Source organism: Camelus dromedarius, chromosome 3, assembly GCF_036321535.1.
Source record: "Camelus dromedarius isolate mCamDro1 chromosome 3, mCamDro1.pat, whole genome shotgun sequence".
Lineage (NCBI taxonomy): Eukaryota > Metazoa > Chordata > Mammalia > Artiodactyla > Camelidae > Camelus > Camelus dromedarius.
The window spans coordinates 24,378,135-24,394,588 of NC_087438.1; the positions used below are offsets into that span (position 1 = coordinate 24,378,135).

Here is a 16,454-nt window from a genome sequence, read left to right on the forward strand (position 1 = left end):
ATCTGGTACGGTATCAGCCCGGACAAATAAAAAAGACACAGGTCATAAATAATTGGTGAGGCATTACTGGTGCAAATCAGCTGAATTTCAACACTGCCATCCACTAACCGGAAGGCTTTTCATTTATATCTAGCATAATCTAACATTATTGAGAGTCTCTAAGTGCCAGGCACTGTTTTACAGGCATTAATTCATTTAATTTTCTTTGAAAATTCTATTTAGGTGGCATTATGGGTTAAATTGTCTCCTCCCCCAAAATTCATATGTTAAAGTCCTAACCCCCAGTGCCTCTGAAGGTGACTGTATTTGGAGATGGGTTCATCACAGAGGCAATCCAGTCACAATGAGGTCATTAGGCAGACCCTCATCCAGTGTGACTGGTGTCCTTACAAGTTGGGGAAGTCTGGGCACAGAGACTCATTCGGAGAGGATGCCACATGAAGAGGAAGGCAGAGATTGGAGTCATGCATCTAGAAGCCAAGGAACACCAGAGATGGCCAGCAAGTCACCCGAAACTAAGTGACAGGCATGGAACAGGGTCTCCCTCACAGCCCTCAGAAGGAACCAACCCTGCCAACACCTTGATCTCAGGTTCTGAGGCCCCAGAACTGTGAGACAATACATTTCTGTTGTTGAAGCCTTTCATCTTGTGGTACTTTTGTTACAGCAGCCCCAGCTGCCGTAACACAGGTGGGCAATACAATGATCCTACGTTACTTGTGGAAACTGAGGCACAGAGAGGGTAAGTGCTTCCCTAATGCCACACAGCTCACACGCGGAGGGCAATTTGTTCCAGAGTCTGTCTTCCTACCTACATTGGAAGAAGGTCTTTGTCCATGCCAGGCTCAGAGACCCAGCTGCCTGGCATATTCTCACAGCCTCTGTTGGGAGGAAGTCTCCTCCTGGATTATAAGCAGGGACACAATTGTCAAGACTCTTGTTCTAGCACAAGATGGCAGCATGAGATGGGTGGACTTATGGACTGCCAAGGAGTTCATTTACCTCCTTCTCTTCACTACTGGAGTATGCCCAGAGTAAGCTTCCTTTCAAAGGAAAGGCAGTTGATTGTTTAGATGAAAACGGAATTTGTTTTAAATGCTATAGTTAAAAAAGGCAGATTCTGGAACAAACTGCCCACCATGTATTAACTGCGTCTCACTCACTTTCTCTGTGCCTCAGTTTCCAAATGGAACATAGGATCGTTGCACTGCCCACCTGAATTCATTTACTGGGGTGGCTGTAACAAAGTTGTACAAATGGAATAGTTTAAACAACAGAAATGTATTGTCTAACAGTTCCGGAGGCTAGCTTTTATCAGGAGGAAATATTTACACGAAGGTGATTTCACACGACGGAGACTGTAAAACAAAGCAGTAGAGTCACCGACAGCACAGAAACGACGCAATGAACGAGCGAGTTACTTTCCTGACAGCTGTTTTACCAGCTTGCCTTCCCCCCCGGCAGGAAGCCCAAGGTGCACAGCTGCGGAGAAAGGGACTTCCGAGGAACACCATTTCCTGGTGATTTTACCGTAACAGACTCCTAAGTGTTCTCTGTGTCTCTGGCCTTGTTCCTTCCAAGCTGTTGTCCACATTTCAGCCAGGACTTTCCTTCTACAACAGTAAGTCTGATGGCACGTCTCTCCTGTCCACAGTCCTCCTGTAATTTTCTGTGGCCTCAGCCTTCTTACTGGCCTCAAAGTCCATCTTGAGCTGGCTCTGCCTTCTGGCCTCAGGTCTCACCTGTCTCCAGGCTGAACCCTCAGTGTTCCATCCACTTTACACCCTAGTTTCCCAATTCCACCTGCCTTCTCAGTGCCTCTGCTCTTGCATTGGGCATCTTCTTCTGCCAGGAACACGCTATCCAGGGCCCCCTCCTGCTGACTTTACCTTCAAGACTCAAGTCAGGCATTTAGTCCTTACGAATTCTTCCCTGATCAGCCCAGTTGGGTCCCAGGTCTTCTCATGCAGTCCCCCTGCCCTCGGGTCTTTCAGGACCACAAATTTCATCACCCTTGTTATGGCCATTACTGGTCCATGTGCCATGTCACCCACCAGCTTCCTGGGGACAAGGGCTGTATTTCATCTATCTTTGCGTTAAGACCTCCCCTGCTATATAACTGATGCTCAATCAAGGTTGAGAGAATGAGTAATTTGTTGAGAAATGAATAAATGAAAGATCCAAGGTTTACTATTACAAATAGTGAGGAAACAGCCCTGAGCTCTGTCACGAGTGTCTGTTCTGCTGTGTCCCAGCAATTAAGGGCCTCTTGTTAAGGTGCTAGTGCTGACTTCTGCATGCCATTCACAACTCTGGGCCCTCCTCTCTCCCCAGCTCCCTGTTTCCTGGGGAGCCGGGACCACTGGTTGAGGTTTTACCTTTGTTATGGGTGGGACTTTAAATGTGCTCCAATGGCTGAGAAACACAGGGTGGATGGGGAGAAAGGATGTAGACTAAGAGAGAAGGAAGTAAGTCAAAAGAGTGTTGTTGAAAGCAAGGGAGAAAAAGCGTGAGCAGGAGGAGAAGAGGGTGGGGAGGATTTGTGTCGTGAATGATTCTTATTCCCAGGACAGAGTAACCCAGCCCAGGGCTGTCTCCTCTTTTTCTCTCCACTGTTACCAAATGTCAGACTTTGCCCTGAATTTCCTCAAGCAGTCCTCCTGATGAAGGCAAACACATTAAGCAAGAAAACGAAGTGACAGTTCTGTGCTGGTGAGCACCCACAGAACAGACGCCCCGAGAAAACAGACCGTGATGAGATGCACGTGTGGTCTTTCTCACAGAAAATTCTGGCTACAGAGTGGTAGTTCTTTGGGGCCCATATGTGCAAGAAATGCTCCAGAGACCAGCCAGGTGCAGGAGAAGTGGCCAGATGCTGATGTGTTAGGAGAGGCCAGCTGTCTCAAAGGTGATGCTATTCTGGAATCAAAGCCTGGCTCTGCTTGCTTTCCTGGTTACATGGAGGTGTTAGGGCTACTCCTGTAGTTGAAGAAGTTCTGAGGCCAGCACCCTGGGAACACACAGAACCAACACTGGGTCATCCTCCCCATGGATATGCTCCCTTCTTCAGGGACTGTGATTTAGGGGGCTTCAATGGGAAGGCCCTCCTTGCCCTTACCTCTGCCCTCTGCATCTAATTGACTGTTCTGTGACCCTCAACTTCCCTAGTCATGTAACAGGAAAGACAAGGAGTAAAATCTATGTCTCTGGATGAGTTATGCTGTTCAAAACAGCCTTCAGGCAACCTAAATGTCCATCGATAGATTATTAGATAAAGAAGATGTGGTATATACAGACTATGGAATATTACTCAGCCACGAAAAAGAAAATAATGCCATTTGCAGCAACATGGGTGGACCTAGAGATTATCATACTAAGTGAAATAAGTCAGACAGAGAAAGACAGACATCATATGATATTGCTTATATGTGGAATCTAAAAGAATGAGACAAATGAACTTACTTATAAAACAGAAAATAGACTCACAGATATAGAAAACAACCTTACATTTACCAAAGGGGAAAGAGGGGGCACTGATAAGTTAGGAGTTTGGGATTAACATATACACACTACTTTATGTAAAACAGATAATCAGCAAGGACCTCCTGTATAGCATAGGGAACTATATTCAATATTTTGTAATAACCTATAATGGAAAAGAATCTGAAAAAGAATATGTATGTAAATATATATATATATATATAAAACTGAATCACATTGCTGTTCACCAGAAACTAACACAACATTGATACAATGCATCCTTGCCTCCACCATCTGTGGCTCCCCCTTCCCACACTCCCGGGACTGGTCTGTCACATGACTCTGCTGCCGTGTCATCTTGCTGGTCTCTTCATCTCTGCCCCCAGGCCAGGCCCACATTTTCTCCCTGGAACCCCGGAGGTCTCGAGTGGGCCCTCACATTGGTCATTATGGTCCCATGCCGTCTCCTTGTCCACCTCTTCTTAAAACATGGACCTTTCCCTAAGACTTCTATGCAGCCGTTGAGATCCTAATCATAGTCCATGCCTCCTGCCTGTTCCCAGTCCAGAAGAGAAAAGCCAAAGGGAAGTATCAAAACTGACAAAGAAAATGGCAAGTCTCTCACCTGTGGCCTTGCTGCTGTCTGTTACCCCGCTCCCGCTCCCGGTTGGAGCCCGCCACATCTTTGAGTCTTAGAGGCCAGTGGCCTGAGATGACATTCTCCTCCACATTTCCTGCCTTGACAAGGAGAATGCGGGGACTCTAACAGTCATCTTTTTACAACCTGGGACAAGGCACAGCCCACTGTTAATAATTTATCTCCATATTAAAGTACGGAGGGTTGTTAATCATTGTTCAGTTGTGGGGATAAGGCGGACAAGACAATCTCTGCTGAAAAACACGAGAGCACACTTTGTTTCTGCAGGTTCCAAGGGTCAGAGCTTGGGGTCAGGGGAAGGCTTGCTCACGTGTGTCTGCTGAGTCTGGCTGGGGGTGTGGGGTCGGGGAGAGGACCCTATGCTTTAACAGGTTCTAAGTGAAAAGTACACGCTGATTTTGAAGGAAAGCACTAAGCCTCAAGTTTCCAGAAAAAGCAGTCCATCCACTCCTGTGAAACACGGGCACGGAGAAAGACCAAGAGAATGGCTCATTCTGACACTACACTCAGCGGTTCGAAACTGAGCCCGCACTCCAAGGCAGGCCAAGTGGAGAAGTCTGAGCTCAATCCAATCCTGCAGGCAGGGAGGAGGCAAGACGTTTTCTGGGAGGTGACGGGAATGTGGCAGGATAAAAGGAAGGAAGTGAAGAGAGGAAATTAAATGGAGAAAAAACCAAAGTGGATGAAGGAACGAACAGTCTTACTTTCTTAGAAGTTCTCATTCACAGGCCGTCTGCCTGCTCGGAGACTGGACACACATGGACAAAGGGGGCTTCTTTAAAGAGCAAGCACATTTAGGGATGTTCATGGCCAATTGAGACTCTTGAAGGAATTCTCTTAAGACCAGCTCCCCTGAGGAGAAACATCTCCTTGCACCCTCGAGCCTTATTCCTTCCTCCCACCAGCAGAAGTCAGCCAAGGGAGCAGGCCTCCCGCAGTGGGCGTGAGCAGCGGCCAGTCCCTGGATCCTTGATGGAAAAAGAGAAAAAAGCAGTAACTGGGTTTTGCTCATTAGAGTAGAAATGCCCAGTGTGTTCTGGTTGTGTTCATGACTCTGGCCACCAAAGGAAGGCCTCGTGATGGCATTTGGGAGAAGAGAGGGCCTCTGTTCCTTTGGGAAGGTTGCTGATGACTGCCCTAGTCGGAGGTTCTTACAAAACCACACTCTGAAATGTGAAACGGGTTTGGGCTTGGCCTATTTTGCCTGAAGGTGAAAGAGTCTTGCCCGGAAGAGAGAAATGCTCTCTGGAGGCGGGTTAGAAGGACACGTAGGGCAGGGGGAAGGCGGGGACCTCAGAAAACACAAGCAGGACAAAGCTGTAGCTAGTGGGGCTCACTTCCTCGTGAAGATGGTTTCTGCTGACATGATCCTCGGTCTCCCAGGCTACCCAGGAGCACCGCAGTGCAGGAGGGAGGCTCGGAGCTCCTGCCTGGGAGCCTGGGCAGTGGCCCAAAGGCCAAGGAAGGACACTCGAGTGCATCTGCAAACAGACCAACTGAAGGCTGGTCAGGACCTCCCTGGAGGGAATGGGTCTTGGGGTCAGGCATGTAGAATTCTGGCAACCACTTTCCTTTGACCTCAACATTTTTTTTTTAATATCCAAGATTGATCCATTTGCCAAGAACTTCAGCTATGGTGAGAACTAAACTGTCCCAAGTGGGAAGGGAAAAGGCTGAGGCCAGTTCTCCCTGTGAGCTTTGCTCCAGCACCTGTAGGGATTCACAGGCTCATTAAGAAGTGTTGGAAGCTACAACCGTTTTGGGTTTTCTTTTTTTCTTGCTTTGTACATTCACCAGCTGTGGGGCCGACTCCTCCCCTTCTGGCTGCTTCCCCAGGTCTATCCAACTGCCTGGCTTCCCCTTGGCGGGGGTTCCCTCATGGCTCAGATCTGGGAGCCATCAACTCCGGTGAATGATGAGGGCACAGGTGATTGATTAAGACTCAGCCCGTGTCCCCCTCGCTGAGTCTACATGGGTCTTGCCCTTATCCGCTCAGCTTCTTCTGTCTGTCACTTGTAACCACAGCTGCCTGGCCCCTCCTCATGCACTTTCAGTCTTTGAGGCTGGAGAGAAGGCCCTACAGGGTGTAAGTCTGGGTGGAGACTCAAGGTAGACCAGCCAACTAACCTGGCAGCATCCCTGAGAGAGCATGCTCACCGGCAGTGGAGACCCACCCACTCCGGGAATCCTCTGTCACCAGGGAGTGCTGCTCACAGCACGCAGCCTTACTTGGTGTGTGGACCAGAGAAAAGCTCCTCAGAGGCCACGTTCAGGGGTCCCTGACCACGTGGTTTTCCACCCTGCATCTGCTTCATTCCCCGAGGGTGCTCCTCAGGCAGGCAAGGGCATGAGGCCTGAGCCTTTGAGCTGAAGGAGCAACGCCCGTCCTGGCAAGCGGGAAAAGCAGCCTCTGAGACCTGCCCTGATGACAGTGGAGCAGTCCAGGCTGTTCTGCTATAGATGCTGATGGGACCATTTCTCCAGGCAGCCCATCAGCACCTCTTACAACATTCTTCACCCTCCCTTCAGATCCCCCAATGACACAGCGACCTATTTGTAGCCCAGCTCTCTGGGGAGTTGGCCAATGATGCTGACACATTTTATACTCCTCCTGCAGACATCTCAGGGCTCCCCTGAGAGCAGGTAGCTTGAGACAATCTTGTCCTAGAGAAGGATTTCCTTCTCCTGCTCAAAGGGTGTCAGCCCTGGGCCCTATCAGAGAATGGCTTTGTAAAGCTGTCTTACACCTGCCAAAGTAAGCAAACAGAACACTGTGATATTATGCCCTTGACTCTACAGCGTATTCCTCCAGGCCCTAGTGAAGCTGCAAAGCTGATGCCCTTCAATGGGTTTCCCTGGCATCGGACAAAAGGCGTGTTTCTGCAAGATGCTTACGAAAGTTTCTTTTTATTTCATCCAGTGGACACTGGCCTTGTCAACTTCTCTTTGCCACTCTCCTTCCCAAAGATTAGAGCCCAGATTCCTGACTCTAATTTCCTTGCCCCTGCTCTTTAGTAAACTGGCCTTTTAATCTTAATTTCATTTTGGTTATTTGTGGTTAAGTAGGAGACAGTGGTTCTCTAAAAAGAAAACTATTTTGGTTGCTGAAAGAAATATTCTTTTGGTTTCCTGCTTTGCTTTTGTTACTAAATTCCACCATGTGGTCTTTTTTTCCCTCTTTCTTCCCTGCCTCTTCTTTGCCATTGAAAAGTATGTAACACCTACGTGGTTTGGGTTATAAAATCGGTCACGTGGACTGTGTTTACAGCAGCTCCAAGCGTGGTGTCCTCAGGGAACTGCAGACACACTCCACCGGTAACTTGTTAGTGCGATGATCTGCCTATGATAAGAAGCCTGCAATCTTCGCTATAGCCAGCTGATCTGTGCCCCTTGAAGCCTGTGCCCTAAATCACAACCAGCATCACAATAACAACAGCTAAGTTCAAACGAGCTGACTACGTGTCATCCGCCTGTGCCCTTGATTGTCCCCTCCAGGCTGGGTTCCTGGTTCTCCCCAGAGCCGGCCACAAAGAAAGCAGGGTCCCTCGGCAGGAAGCTCCAGCCCTGGAATAGAGCTTATTTTTCTCAGAAGCAGGAGAAGTAAGAGAAGATGCCTAGAAAAGTAGCCCTAAGGCCCCTTAACATCACTAAAAACTTACAGAGGTTCATATGGTTCACAAGTCAATGCGCTTTTTCTTCGGTGTAAAGCAATTCTACAGGACAAATGCAAGACCAGCCAAAAGACAGAATCTGCTACAGATCCTCTTCCTTTTCTCCCCTAAGCCAGGCTGTGTCATTTGTGGACATTTTCAGTTTCAGATATCAGAGATGTGACAGTGGTTATGACTGTGAGAGAGACAACATGTTTGGTTGAAAAATTGTCTGAAAGGAAGACCAAATGGCTAGAAATAATCACCATTCCCACTAATCTCCTGTGATTAGAGTTATGATAGAAAGGGTTTCAGGTGTCATTTTTACAGCTATAAATCTACCTTAAAGGAGATGGAATTTTAGGGAAATTTTTAAAAAGTGTCTTCTGACAACTTTCCTTCAAAAGTTGAAAAAATTGAAAAAAGACAAGTCACTTAAGACACGTTCTCCTCCTTTACATTTTACCTATTATAATTCTCTAAATAAAACCTGGTTATTACATGAGCAATACACTAGTCACGTAACCCATTTTGAAATTCCAAAAGAAGGTTATTGTAGACCTGCAAATGAGACTTAAAATGAATATTTTGTGTATTTCAATTCCCAAGCTACATGTTGTAGCTTCCTTCTCCCCTATAAATTCCAAATTTGTACTCCGAGGCATTAAAATTTCCAAAAATGTATCTATTATCATAACTAAATAGAAACCCAAGGCTAAATGAATATAAGAGAAGTGAAGGCTTTGATAAACCGGCCCCCTCCCTCCAAAAAAAGCAAGAGTTGGGGTTGGTCATAGACCAGTCTTGGCCCAAAGTGGGGATATGAGTTTTATAAAAGGCAAGCTTTCTTTCCTGTCCGCTCGGTCCTCCAAGCCCTGAGTGGTTCTCACGATCAGTGAGAAAGGAATGGCGGCACTGGATGAGGAAAGGGTGGCACTCTGAAAACAGCTGGTTGTGTAGGTGACATGGAATGGAGGATAGAGGAGGGAGACCAGTGTGAAACTGGCTAGCTCTGAGGTCCTGGGCAGTTCTCCCAGAGTCTTGCTTTCTCCTTTTGTGAAATGGAAATAAAAATCCTTCACGGGGGCTATGGTGAGGTTTAGAAATTATACATTTAGTGCACACATCCCACAGGAGGCACGTGGTAGATGGCAGCTCTCGTGACAGTCAATGACCTTGAACATAAGAACAAATCAATTCTGTCTCAGCCACAGGCTGCCCCAGGACCTTCCCTTTGAAAGCCCTGTTTACTCTAGGGCTAGTCATTCTCAGAAGATAAAAATCCTCAGGGCAGTGACTCTATCCACTTGGTTTGCTGACTGACAACTGCTCTGCCCAGCAGCCAATGAGAAGATGCTCAAAAATACACTTGACATGAGGTTTTTATACTCTAAGGAAAGGGAGATAACTCTTACGGACACATTCTCTAAGAACAAAGCTGTTTTCTTCACCAAGCTGGTCTGGCAGCTGTGGAGGGAGCCTGGGTCTGAGGGAAGAGCCCAGACCTTCTGGGCACTGCTATGAGGTGTCAGGACACCAGGGCTGCAGTCCCAGCTCTGACACAAAGGACAACACCTTGCCTTCATGCTGTTCAGTTTAGGGAGACCCCAGGCATATCCGGTCTGATGGATCCTCTGTGGTGAGATATCAGGCCAAATAACCGCAGCCCTATTTTATAACAAGAAGCCAAGAGCCTGAAGGATGAACAGACATGCCTAAGATCACACAGATGTACAGAAGCAGTTAGAACTCAAACTCAGACCTTTCGCCCTTCTCAAAGTCCTGCAGCTTTTCTCGGGTTTAGCTTTTTGATACTAGCAAATTACATAGCTTAACACCCAGGTCTGGAGATAGACTCAGTCTGTACCAATATATAACTTTGACCAAGTCGCTTATGTTCTCTGAAATCCAGTTTTTTCTTTAAGTGGGGATAATAATGATAGCCCTGAGAAACGATGAAGAGGAGAAGTAATAATGCATATAAAGTAATGCATGTGCTACCTAGCACAGAGCAAGTGCTAAAAATATCAATGAATCATTTTACAACTATTGCTGTCATTATTTATCCTTGCAGGCTTTGATTCCCTTCCTGCAACTGGGAAGGCAGTCGTGGAGTAGAATACAGAGCCCAGGACGTGGCTCTGTCAGAAGACCAGAGTCCGAGCCCTGGCCTGGCTGTTTCTCAGCCACGTGGCCATGGCATGCCACATCACTGTTGTGACTTAGTCTCTTCACGTACGAAAAATAAGGCTAATAATGTAGGTCCCCTTGAGTCACTGGGAGAACGGAATGAAAAATAAAACCCCCTGGAAGTCCTCTGCAGAGAAAAGCAGTGTGTAGAAGTGAGCAGCAATCCACCTGCTGCAAACCTTCTCTACTTCTTCTCCATGTGTTAACAATGAAGTATGTTGTTGAAGAACCTTCTGTCTCACAAGAGGAGCTGAAAACTTGGACCCATCTTTTGTGACTCAAGGAAGCTGCATAGAACAGAGACAGGCATTCAGTCACTCACTCTCCTGGTGCCATCTTGAGAAGGTCAGAGAGTGGCATAAGCACACGAAGCACTGCTTTGGAGCAAGGGAGTAAGATGAAAGGGCAGAAGTGATAATTAGCTGGATTCAAAAAAAGGGGTGGAATTTTCTGCAGAGTTGGCACATTTTTTTGGCCAATGTGGTGGGGGTCATCTCAGCAGTGAAACAGAAGGGCAGCTGGTACTGCTGTGTGTTCGCCTAAGTTAATAGCCTGAAGAATGACTAATGAGTCCTGCCGAAGAAACTTTACGGCAAGAGATAAGACCTGTGCTGGCATGAAACACAGACAGGCCCTAGGGAGTGGGCTTACTTGATCTCGTGTCTACCAAGATGCGTCAGGAATTTTGGCAGTTCTAAGAAGATATTCAGATCTTGGGGAGATCATTGACTTGGGAGAACATGGCCCACTCTCTTGCAAAACCATGATCCCCCAAAATGTGTAGTTGATCGTCAAGTGAGATTTCCTGTAGAAGAGAAGCCAAAACAGAAAGAAGCTGACTCTTCAGTTGAGCTCATTTCCAAGTAGAAGGCATCAAATCTTTTTTTAGGCTCTCCAGTAGGGTCTAGCCAAACCATCATTACTACCTCTCAACATGGCAAAGAGAAAACCAACCCTCTTTTTAATCTACCAGTTATCTCTGCTTTATACAGACTCCCTAAGGCAACAAGTACTGATTCAGTTTGGCACATACTTCTGAGAAATATCTCATTTGACCCAGGTGAGAGCTGATTCATGGCGAGAAGTGCTATTTAGTCACCCACGCACATTTATTTTGTTGTTTTTGTCATGTTACTACTAGTAACATCACGTTGTCTGAAATTTGTCTTGCTATTGGGACACTCGGACTTGTGGCTGCTTCATCAGATGCAAACAATGCATAGTCTCCTTTTGCTCTGACCCAAGAAATTGGGAGACTCCTAGTATAAAAACTCAATTTCACATGTGCTTCTTAAACGTTAGCCACATGCAAGGAAGGGGGATCCTGGATCATCAACAATGCATTCTAGGGTAACAAAACAAAAGATCAAATCTCTCCATGAAAGCTACCCAAATGCCCGATGGCCCCCTTCCTTAAGGAATTTTTATTATAATTAAAACTGAACACAATGTCCACATATAAAATAAAGGACTCTATCCAAAGGGCCATTAGCAACAAGCATTAGAGACAAGAGGATGTGGAAGGATGTTGCGCCCCAGGTTCTTTATCTACAGTATAATCCGCAGAAATACCTCTCCATGTTCTACTTTGTAAATATGATCAGAGGATTAATGAAATTCTATTAAAGGTGTTTGCCACATACAAATACAGATATATAAATAACACATACATGTGATTCAAAGTACTAAAATTTCAGAAGTATAAAAATAAACATGAAGATGACAACTACTTCTAAAAAGTGGACTGAATATTCTTTCCCATATGGGATGGGTGAGCATGCTAAAACAGAACATGAAGGTCTTGGGGCTGGCCAGTGCTTGTAAATTTTTTCATACTTCAAAGCTAGAGAAACCTTCAGAGAGCATTCCAGTCTAGCCTCAGACATCATGCTCTTACTCCGCCTTAGCACCGACTTCCAATAATTATCCAACTTCTGCTCAGACACTTCTGGGGAAAGGGACATCAGGGTTTCGCGTAGTAGGTGCAACGTATCACACTACTAGTTAATCTGAAAGCTCTTCTTTATGTTGCTAGATGTGTCCTGCTGAGACAATTCCCATTGTTCTGGTTCTAGCCTTTAAAGTAACTTGACCTCCTCCCACACAAGAAATCTTTGATGATGAACTTCCAGCAAATACTAATTCTTAGTAAGGTATTGAAAACCTATAGATCTTGGGAATACAGTCGATGATCTGTAAAATCATAAAGTTTGAGTCATGTTGTAAGAGTATATTTTACATCTGGGCTTCCAAGGAAAATGATCTTTTACTCTTTTGGTAAGTGCAAAGTAAGAAGACAGCCCTAAGGCCTGTCTGGATATTAGTAATATCGATGCATAAAGAGAAACACTTGCAGGACCTGTCTGTCCTGCTCTGACTTCAGCTTATACTCCAATGTCTCTTCTATTCATTCCCTGAATATTTAAACAAAACCAAACAACCAAAATCTATCTGGCACATAATATGTCTCTCAGATTTTCAGCCTTTTACAGTGTTTTGGGTAGCAAATATAATTTCAGTATTTGTAGCAGCTTAGGGGTCTCCTCAAATCTGTTAATATTCCTTTAAGACTTTTCTGTTACTTCTTTGCCCTTAACCTTAACCTTAAGGTGGCCCAGTTCCAGATATCTGGTATCAAACAGCCATGAGAGGGTAAAGAAAAAGATGTTTGGGGACACAATGAGGGATTACCCTTCATTCCTTGACCCCATGACCTGTATATTCATCATTCTTTTTATTTCACAATTGGTCAGTTATCAATTCTGTTCTGGAAGGCAGCCTTTACTTGCAGACATTAGCATCAGCAGACCAGAGACAAAGGCATAAAGATCTCTAGATCAAGAGAAGATGAAGTGTTGGAGCTAATACTTCAGACTCTGGGATCACCTAACTAGTTGTGTGACCCTGGATGCGTTACTTAGCTTCTTTACGCTTTAGTTTCCTCATCTGTAAGAGGGAGATAATAATAAGAGAATTCACCTATTGCTTCTAGAAGGTAATTTATGTATTTCCATTGGGTGATCACTAGCCAAATCTGGTGTGGTGGTCACTAGCATTTGGAGGGATGAGTGTTATCTAGCAGAGAATACCAAGCCTCTGCATCAAGAGACCTGACTTCAAGTCTTCTACTAACTGTGACTCCAAATTGCAGATCAAACCACTTAGCACAGTATTCAAAGTCCATTACAATCTGACCCCAATCTAGTTTTTTAACTGCATTTACTGTCACTTCCTACTTCTTTTCTGTATGTTATACCTGTCTGACTGTTTGCAATTGCCCAAAATATCAGGGACATGTGAATCACTGTCAGTTTGTGTGTGCTATTTCCTCTACAGAGTCTCCTCCTTACTCTCTTCCTCCTGGTTGAATAACTGCCCCTACTCCCACCAGTTACCATATTATGACTCTCTCCTCCACTAAACTGTGTGCTTTTTGAAGGCAGAGAATGGTCATCTGGTTCATACTGGAGCCTAACACAGTATCCAATATTGTGGGCAAGCAAGAATTGATTGCAAAATGACTGAAAGAATAAATGAATATATTTTATGTAAGCTCTTAAGAATGGTGACCATAATACGGCTCTGTTCTATGTTAGAAAAATATGTGAGGGCATCTGTTTGAAAATAAACTAATAATACAAGATATACTAAGAATAAAACCTTGACTAAAGACATGAATGCAGCAGAGCCGTAGGCTACTCCTACACTCCTCTGAAAGCCTGAAAAGCCATTCAAGTGGCAATTATTTTGTGTCCTTGAAAGTATCAGTGGAAATTCCTCTGTTAATGGAGCATCTGTTCTCTGACAATCGAATGGGGGGCGTTGCACAATGATCCCATTCTTGGCCTTCTTAAACATGTTCTAAATCCTTGATGACTTCTCATTGTCAGCTGTGACCTGGGTAGATCCTGCTCCCAAATGGCACTGGGGACAGGAGAGGATCTGAGTCAACCACATCTTTCAGGCTACCTTGTTGACATGTTGCCTCACATGCTCCCTTGTTTGAGAACAATCCTTTCAGAAAGATTAAGCTGTCCTTTTCTACAGGCAGCAAAACACTGAAAATGGATTCTTGTGCTATAGAGCTTGGGTTTTTGGCAAACTATGGTTTAAAAACATCTTGAGGTACCATCAAATATCTGGTTATGCCAAAGGTGATAGTGGCCATGTTAGATGCCCTGAACAGCAGGACATTTTGCTGAGTATGTAACTAGCAAGACCCACTTAATGGGAGAAAAGAGATGAGGAACTAAGATTTCTTGAGGTCCTACCATGGCAAAGAGTCATTATGTTGGGTCTAAAATCATCAAAAGGAGGCAGAGAGCATCCTGTTGTGCCAAAACTTTGGATCCAACACCATTCTATCCATTAGTGGTGGGAAGTACTGTCCACCATTCTTGTAAAGTTGATGGACCAGGGGCTGGAGGTGTTAATGTAGATCTGATGGGGGCTCTGTGCTAGTCTACTACAGCTTTGCTAATAATGTGTAAATATCTGCATCAAGAGAGCAATAATTCATACAAAGTATTAGTGGGGCTAATTTTTTTAATACAGTTTCCTAATAACAAAGATCCTCTTTTCATTGAGTGTTCAAACATAGGCATTTGGAGCCTTTCTCAGAAGCTCAGAATTGCTATACTAAATATTTTGGGTAGGTAGTTAATCCTTCTTTCCTTGAACCTTTCTCTTTGTTTGGTAACCTTGGTGTTGCAAGCCAATATTGAGAAAGTCAAGATTGATTTATTTTTTGAGGGTTATGAAAAGAACAACACAGGTCTTATTTTTATTGCTTGTGATAAGAAAAATCATCAAGATGAGGACATACGTGCTTCTTAGGATCACTGTTTTATGAAACAATGTTTTCACGGTATTTTAGAGAATATGTACTTCAAAGCTAATCATATGAACCTTTTTCTCTCAAAAGAAGATTGGAATTTAGCTTTGTTGTATTACTTCTGGATTGGAAAAGTATTCTGGGCTGAGAGTATATAATACATACTCATAAGTGACGATGAAATGTTTAGCTATGTTTTGAATCTTACAGCGAGGGAAGACTTACTTCCTGAGGGAGCAGGTTTAGGGATTTTTCATTGTACACAGCAAAGGGTACCTACAAAGTGCCTTAAGAACTGTGCTGAGGTTCAGCCTTAAGTTTCTGGGCTTTTTAGTGTTATTTTTCAAAGACTTTCACTTCCCCAGTCTCAGTGCCCCCATGGAACAATGCAATATAATTCCAGAGTCAAAAGCTTTCCTGGTAAACATGAAGGATATAATTCTAAGAGATTTAAAAAATACATCTGTATGAGAATCAAACGATTTTTAAACAATATAAGAGACTCTTCACAACTCCAAGGACTGGAACTCACTAGTCCCCAAAATGGCAATAGTAGAGATCAAAGGAAGAACTTGAATTACGCAGTGCAGGAGACCATGTCTTACACATCTCTACAGGGCTCATTTGTAGAATGCGCCTGACACATCACATAGGCTATGTGTTCACAAATACTGGGTCTAAGTAGATTGATTTTCATTCCAGGCTGCATAAACATGAAAAATAAACAGCAGAGCCAGTGGAAAAAGTGCCTAACAAGGCAAGTTAAACACCATCTCAAAGATAATTGTAGAAAACTGTTTCTCATCCTCAACTGATGTAGATAGAGGATATTGTGAAAAAGAACAGGACAGCCATTATAAGGTAAAAGGAAGGAAGAAATAAAAGGTGCTGGGTAAGAAGGAGGAATTGTAGGGAAGCAAAAAAAGAACTGTATTAATAATAATAATAATATGTCCACTGAAGGTAGTAAGAGGTAAAACTGACACTACAGGAAACAGAATCAGACACTCCCTAAAACGTAGAAGCCCCACATTGTACTCCCTGAAAGGAATACAAGACATAAGAGATGGTAGATACATAAACGGGGAACAGAATCAAATTAATGTTAATTTGTACTCATGAAAAAGAGAACAGTCATCACAATGAGACAGCACTACACCCCAACTAGGACGACCCAAATGAGAGTAACCACACCATTTACTGGGGATACAGGACAACTGAAACTCACACATTGCTGGTAGGGGTGTCAAATGGCACCACCACTTTGGAAAACTGCAGGTAGTTTCTTAACAGTTCAACATATTCCCAACCTTTGACCTCAAAATTCCACCCCTAGGTAATTAGTTATCCAAAAGAAATGAAAAATATGTCCACAACAAACCTTACAAGAATATTAGTAGCAGATTTATCCTTAATAGCCCCAATTGGAAACAGTCCAGGTAGCCACATAAAGGAAAATCAATAAACAACCTGAAGTGTACTCAAGTAATAGAATTCGACTCAGCAATAAGTGAAATGAACTACTGATATAAGCAATGACATGGAAAAATCTCAAAAAAGATGAGAAAGAAGTGAAAGAATTCTTATACATAATAATGTAAGATTCCATTTATATGCTACTCAGAATAGGCAAAACTAATCT

At 44.2% G+C, this 16,454-nt stretch overlaps 1 protein-coding gene across 2 annotated transcripts in view; it reads right to left on the minus strand.

The window, feature by feature from the left end:
• PRLR (prolactin receptor) overlaps positions 1 to 16,454 on the minus strand; it is a 140,659-nt gene that overhangs the window by 100,175 nt on the left and 24,030 nt on the right. Inside the window, exon 1 of one of the 2 annotated variants that reach the window (XM_010977605.3) lies at positions 4,106 to 4,347. The exons of the other annotated variant lie outside the window; for it this stretch is intronic. The gene's annotated coding sequence lies outside the window, so the exon portion shown is untranslated. Of the gene's footprint in view, positions 1 to 4,105; positions 4,348 to 16,454 lie in introns of those variants that run through there. 2 annotated transcript variants of the gene reach the window in all.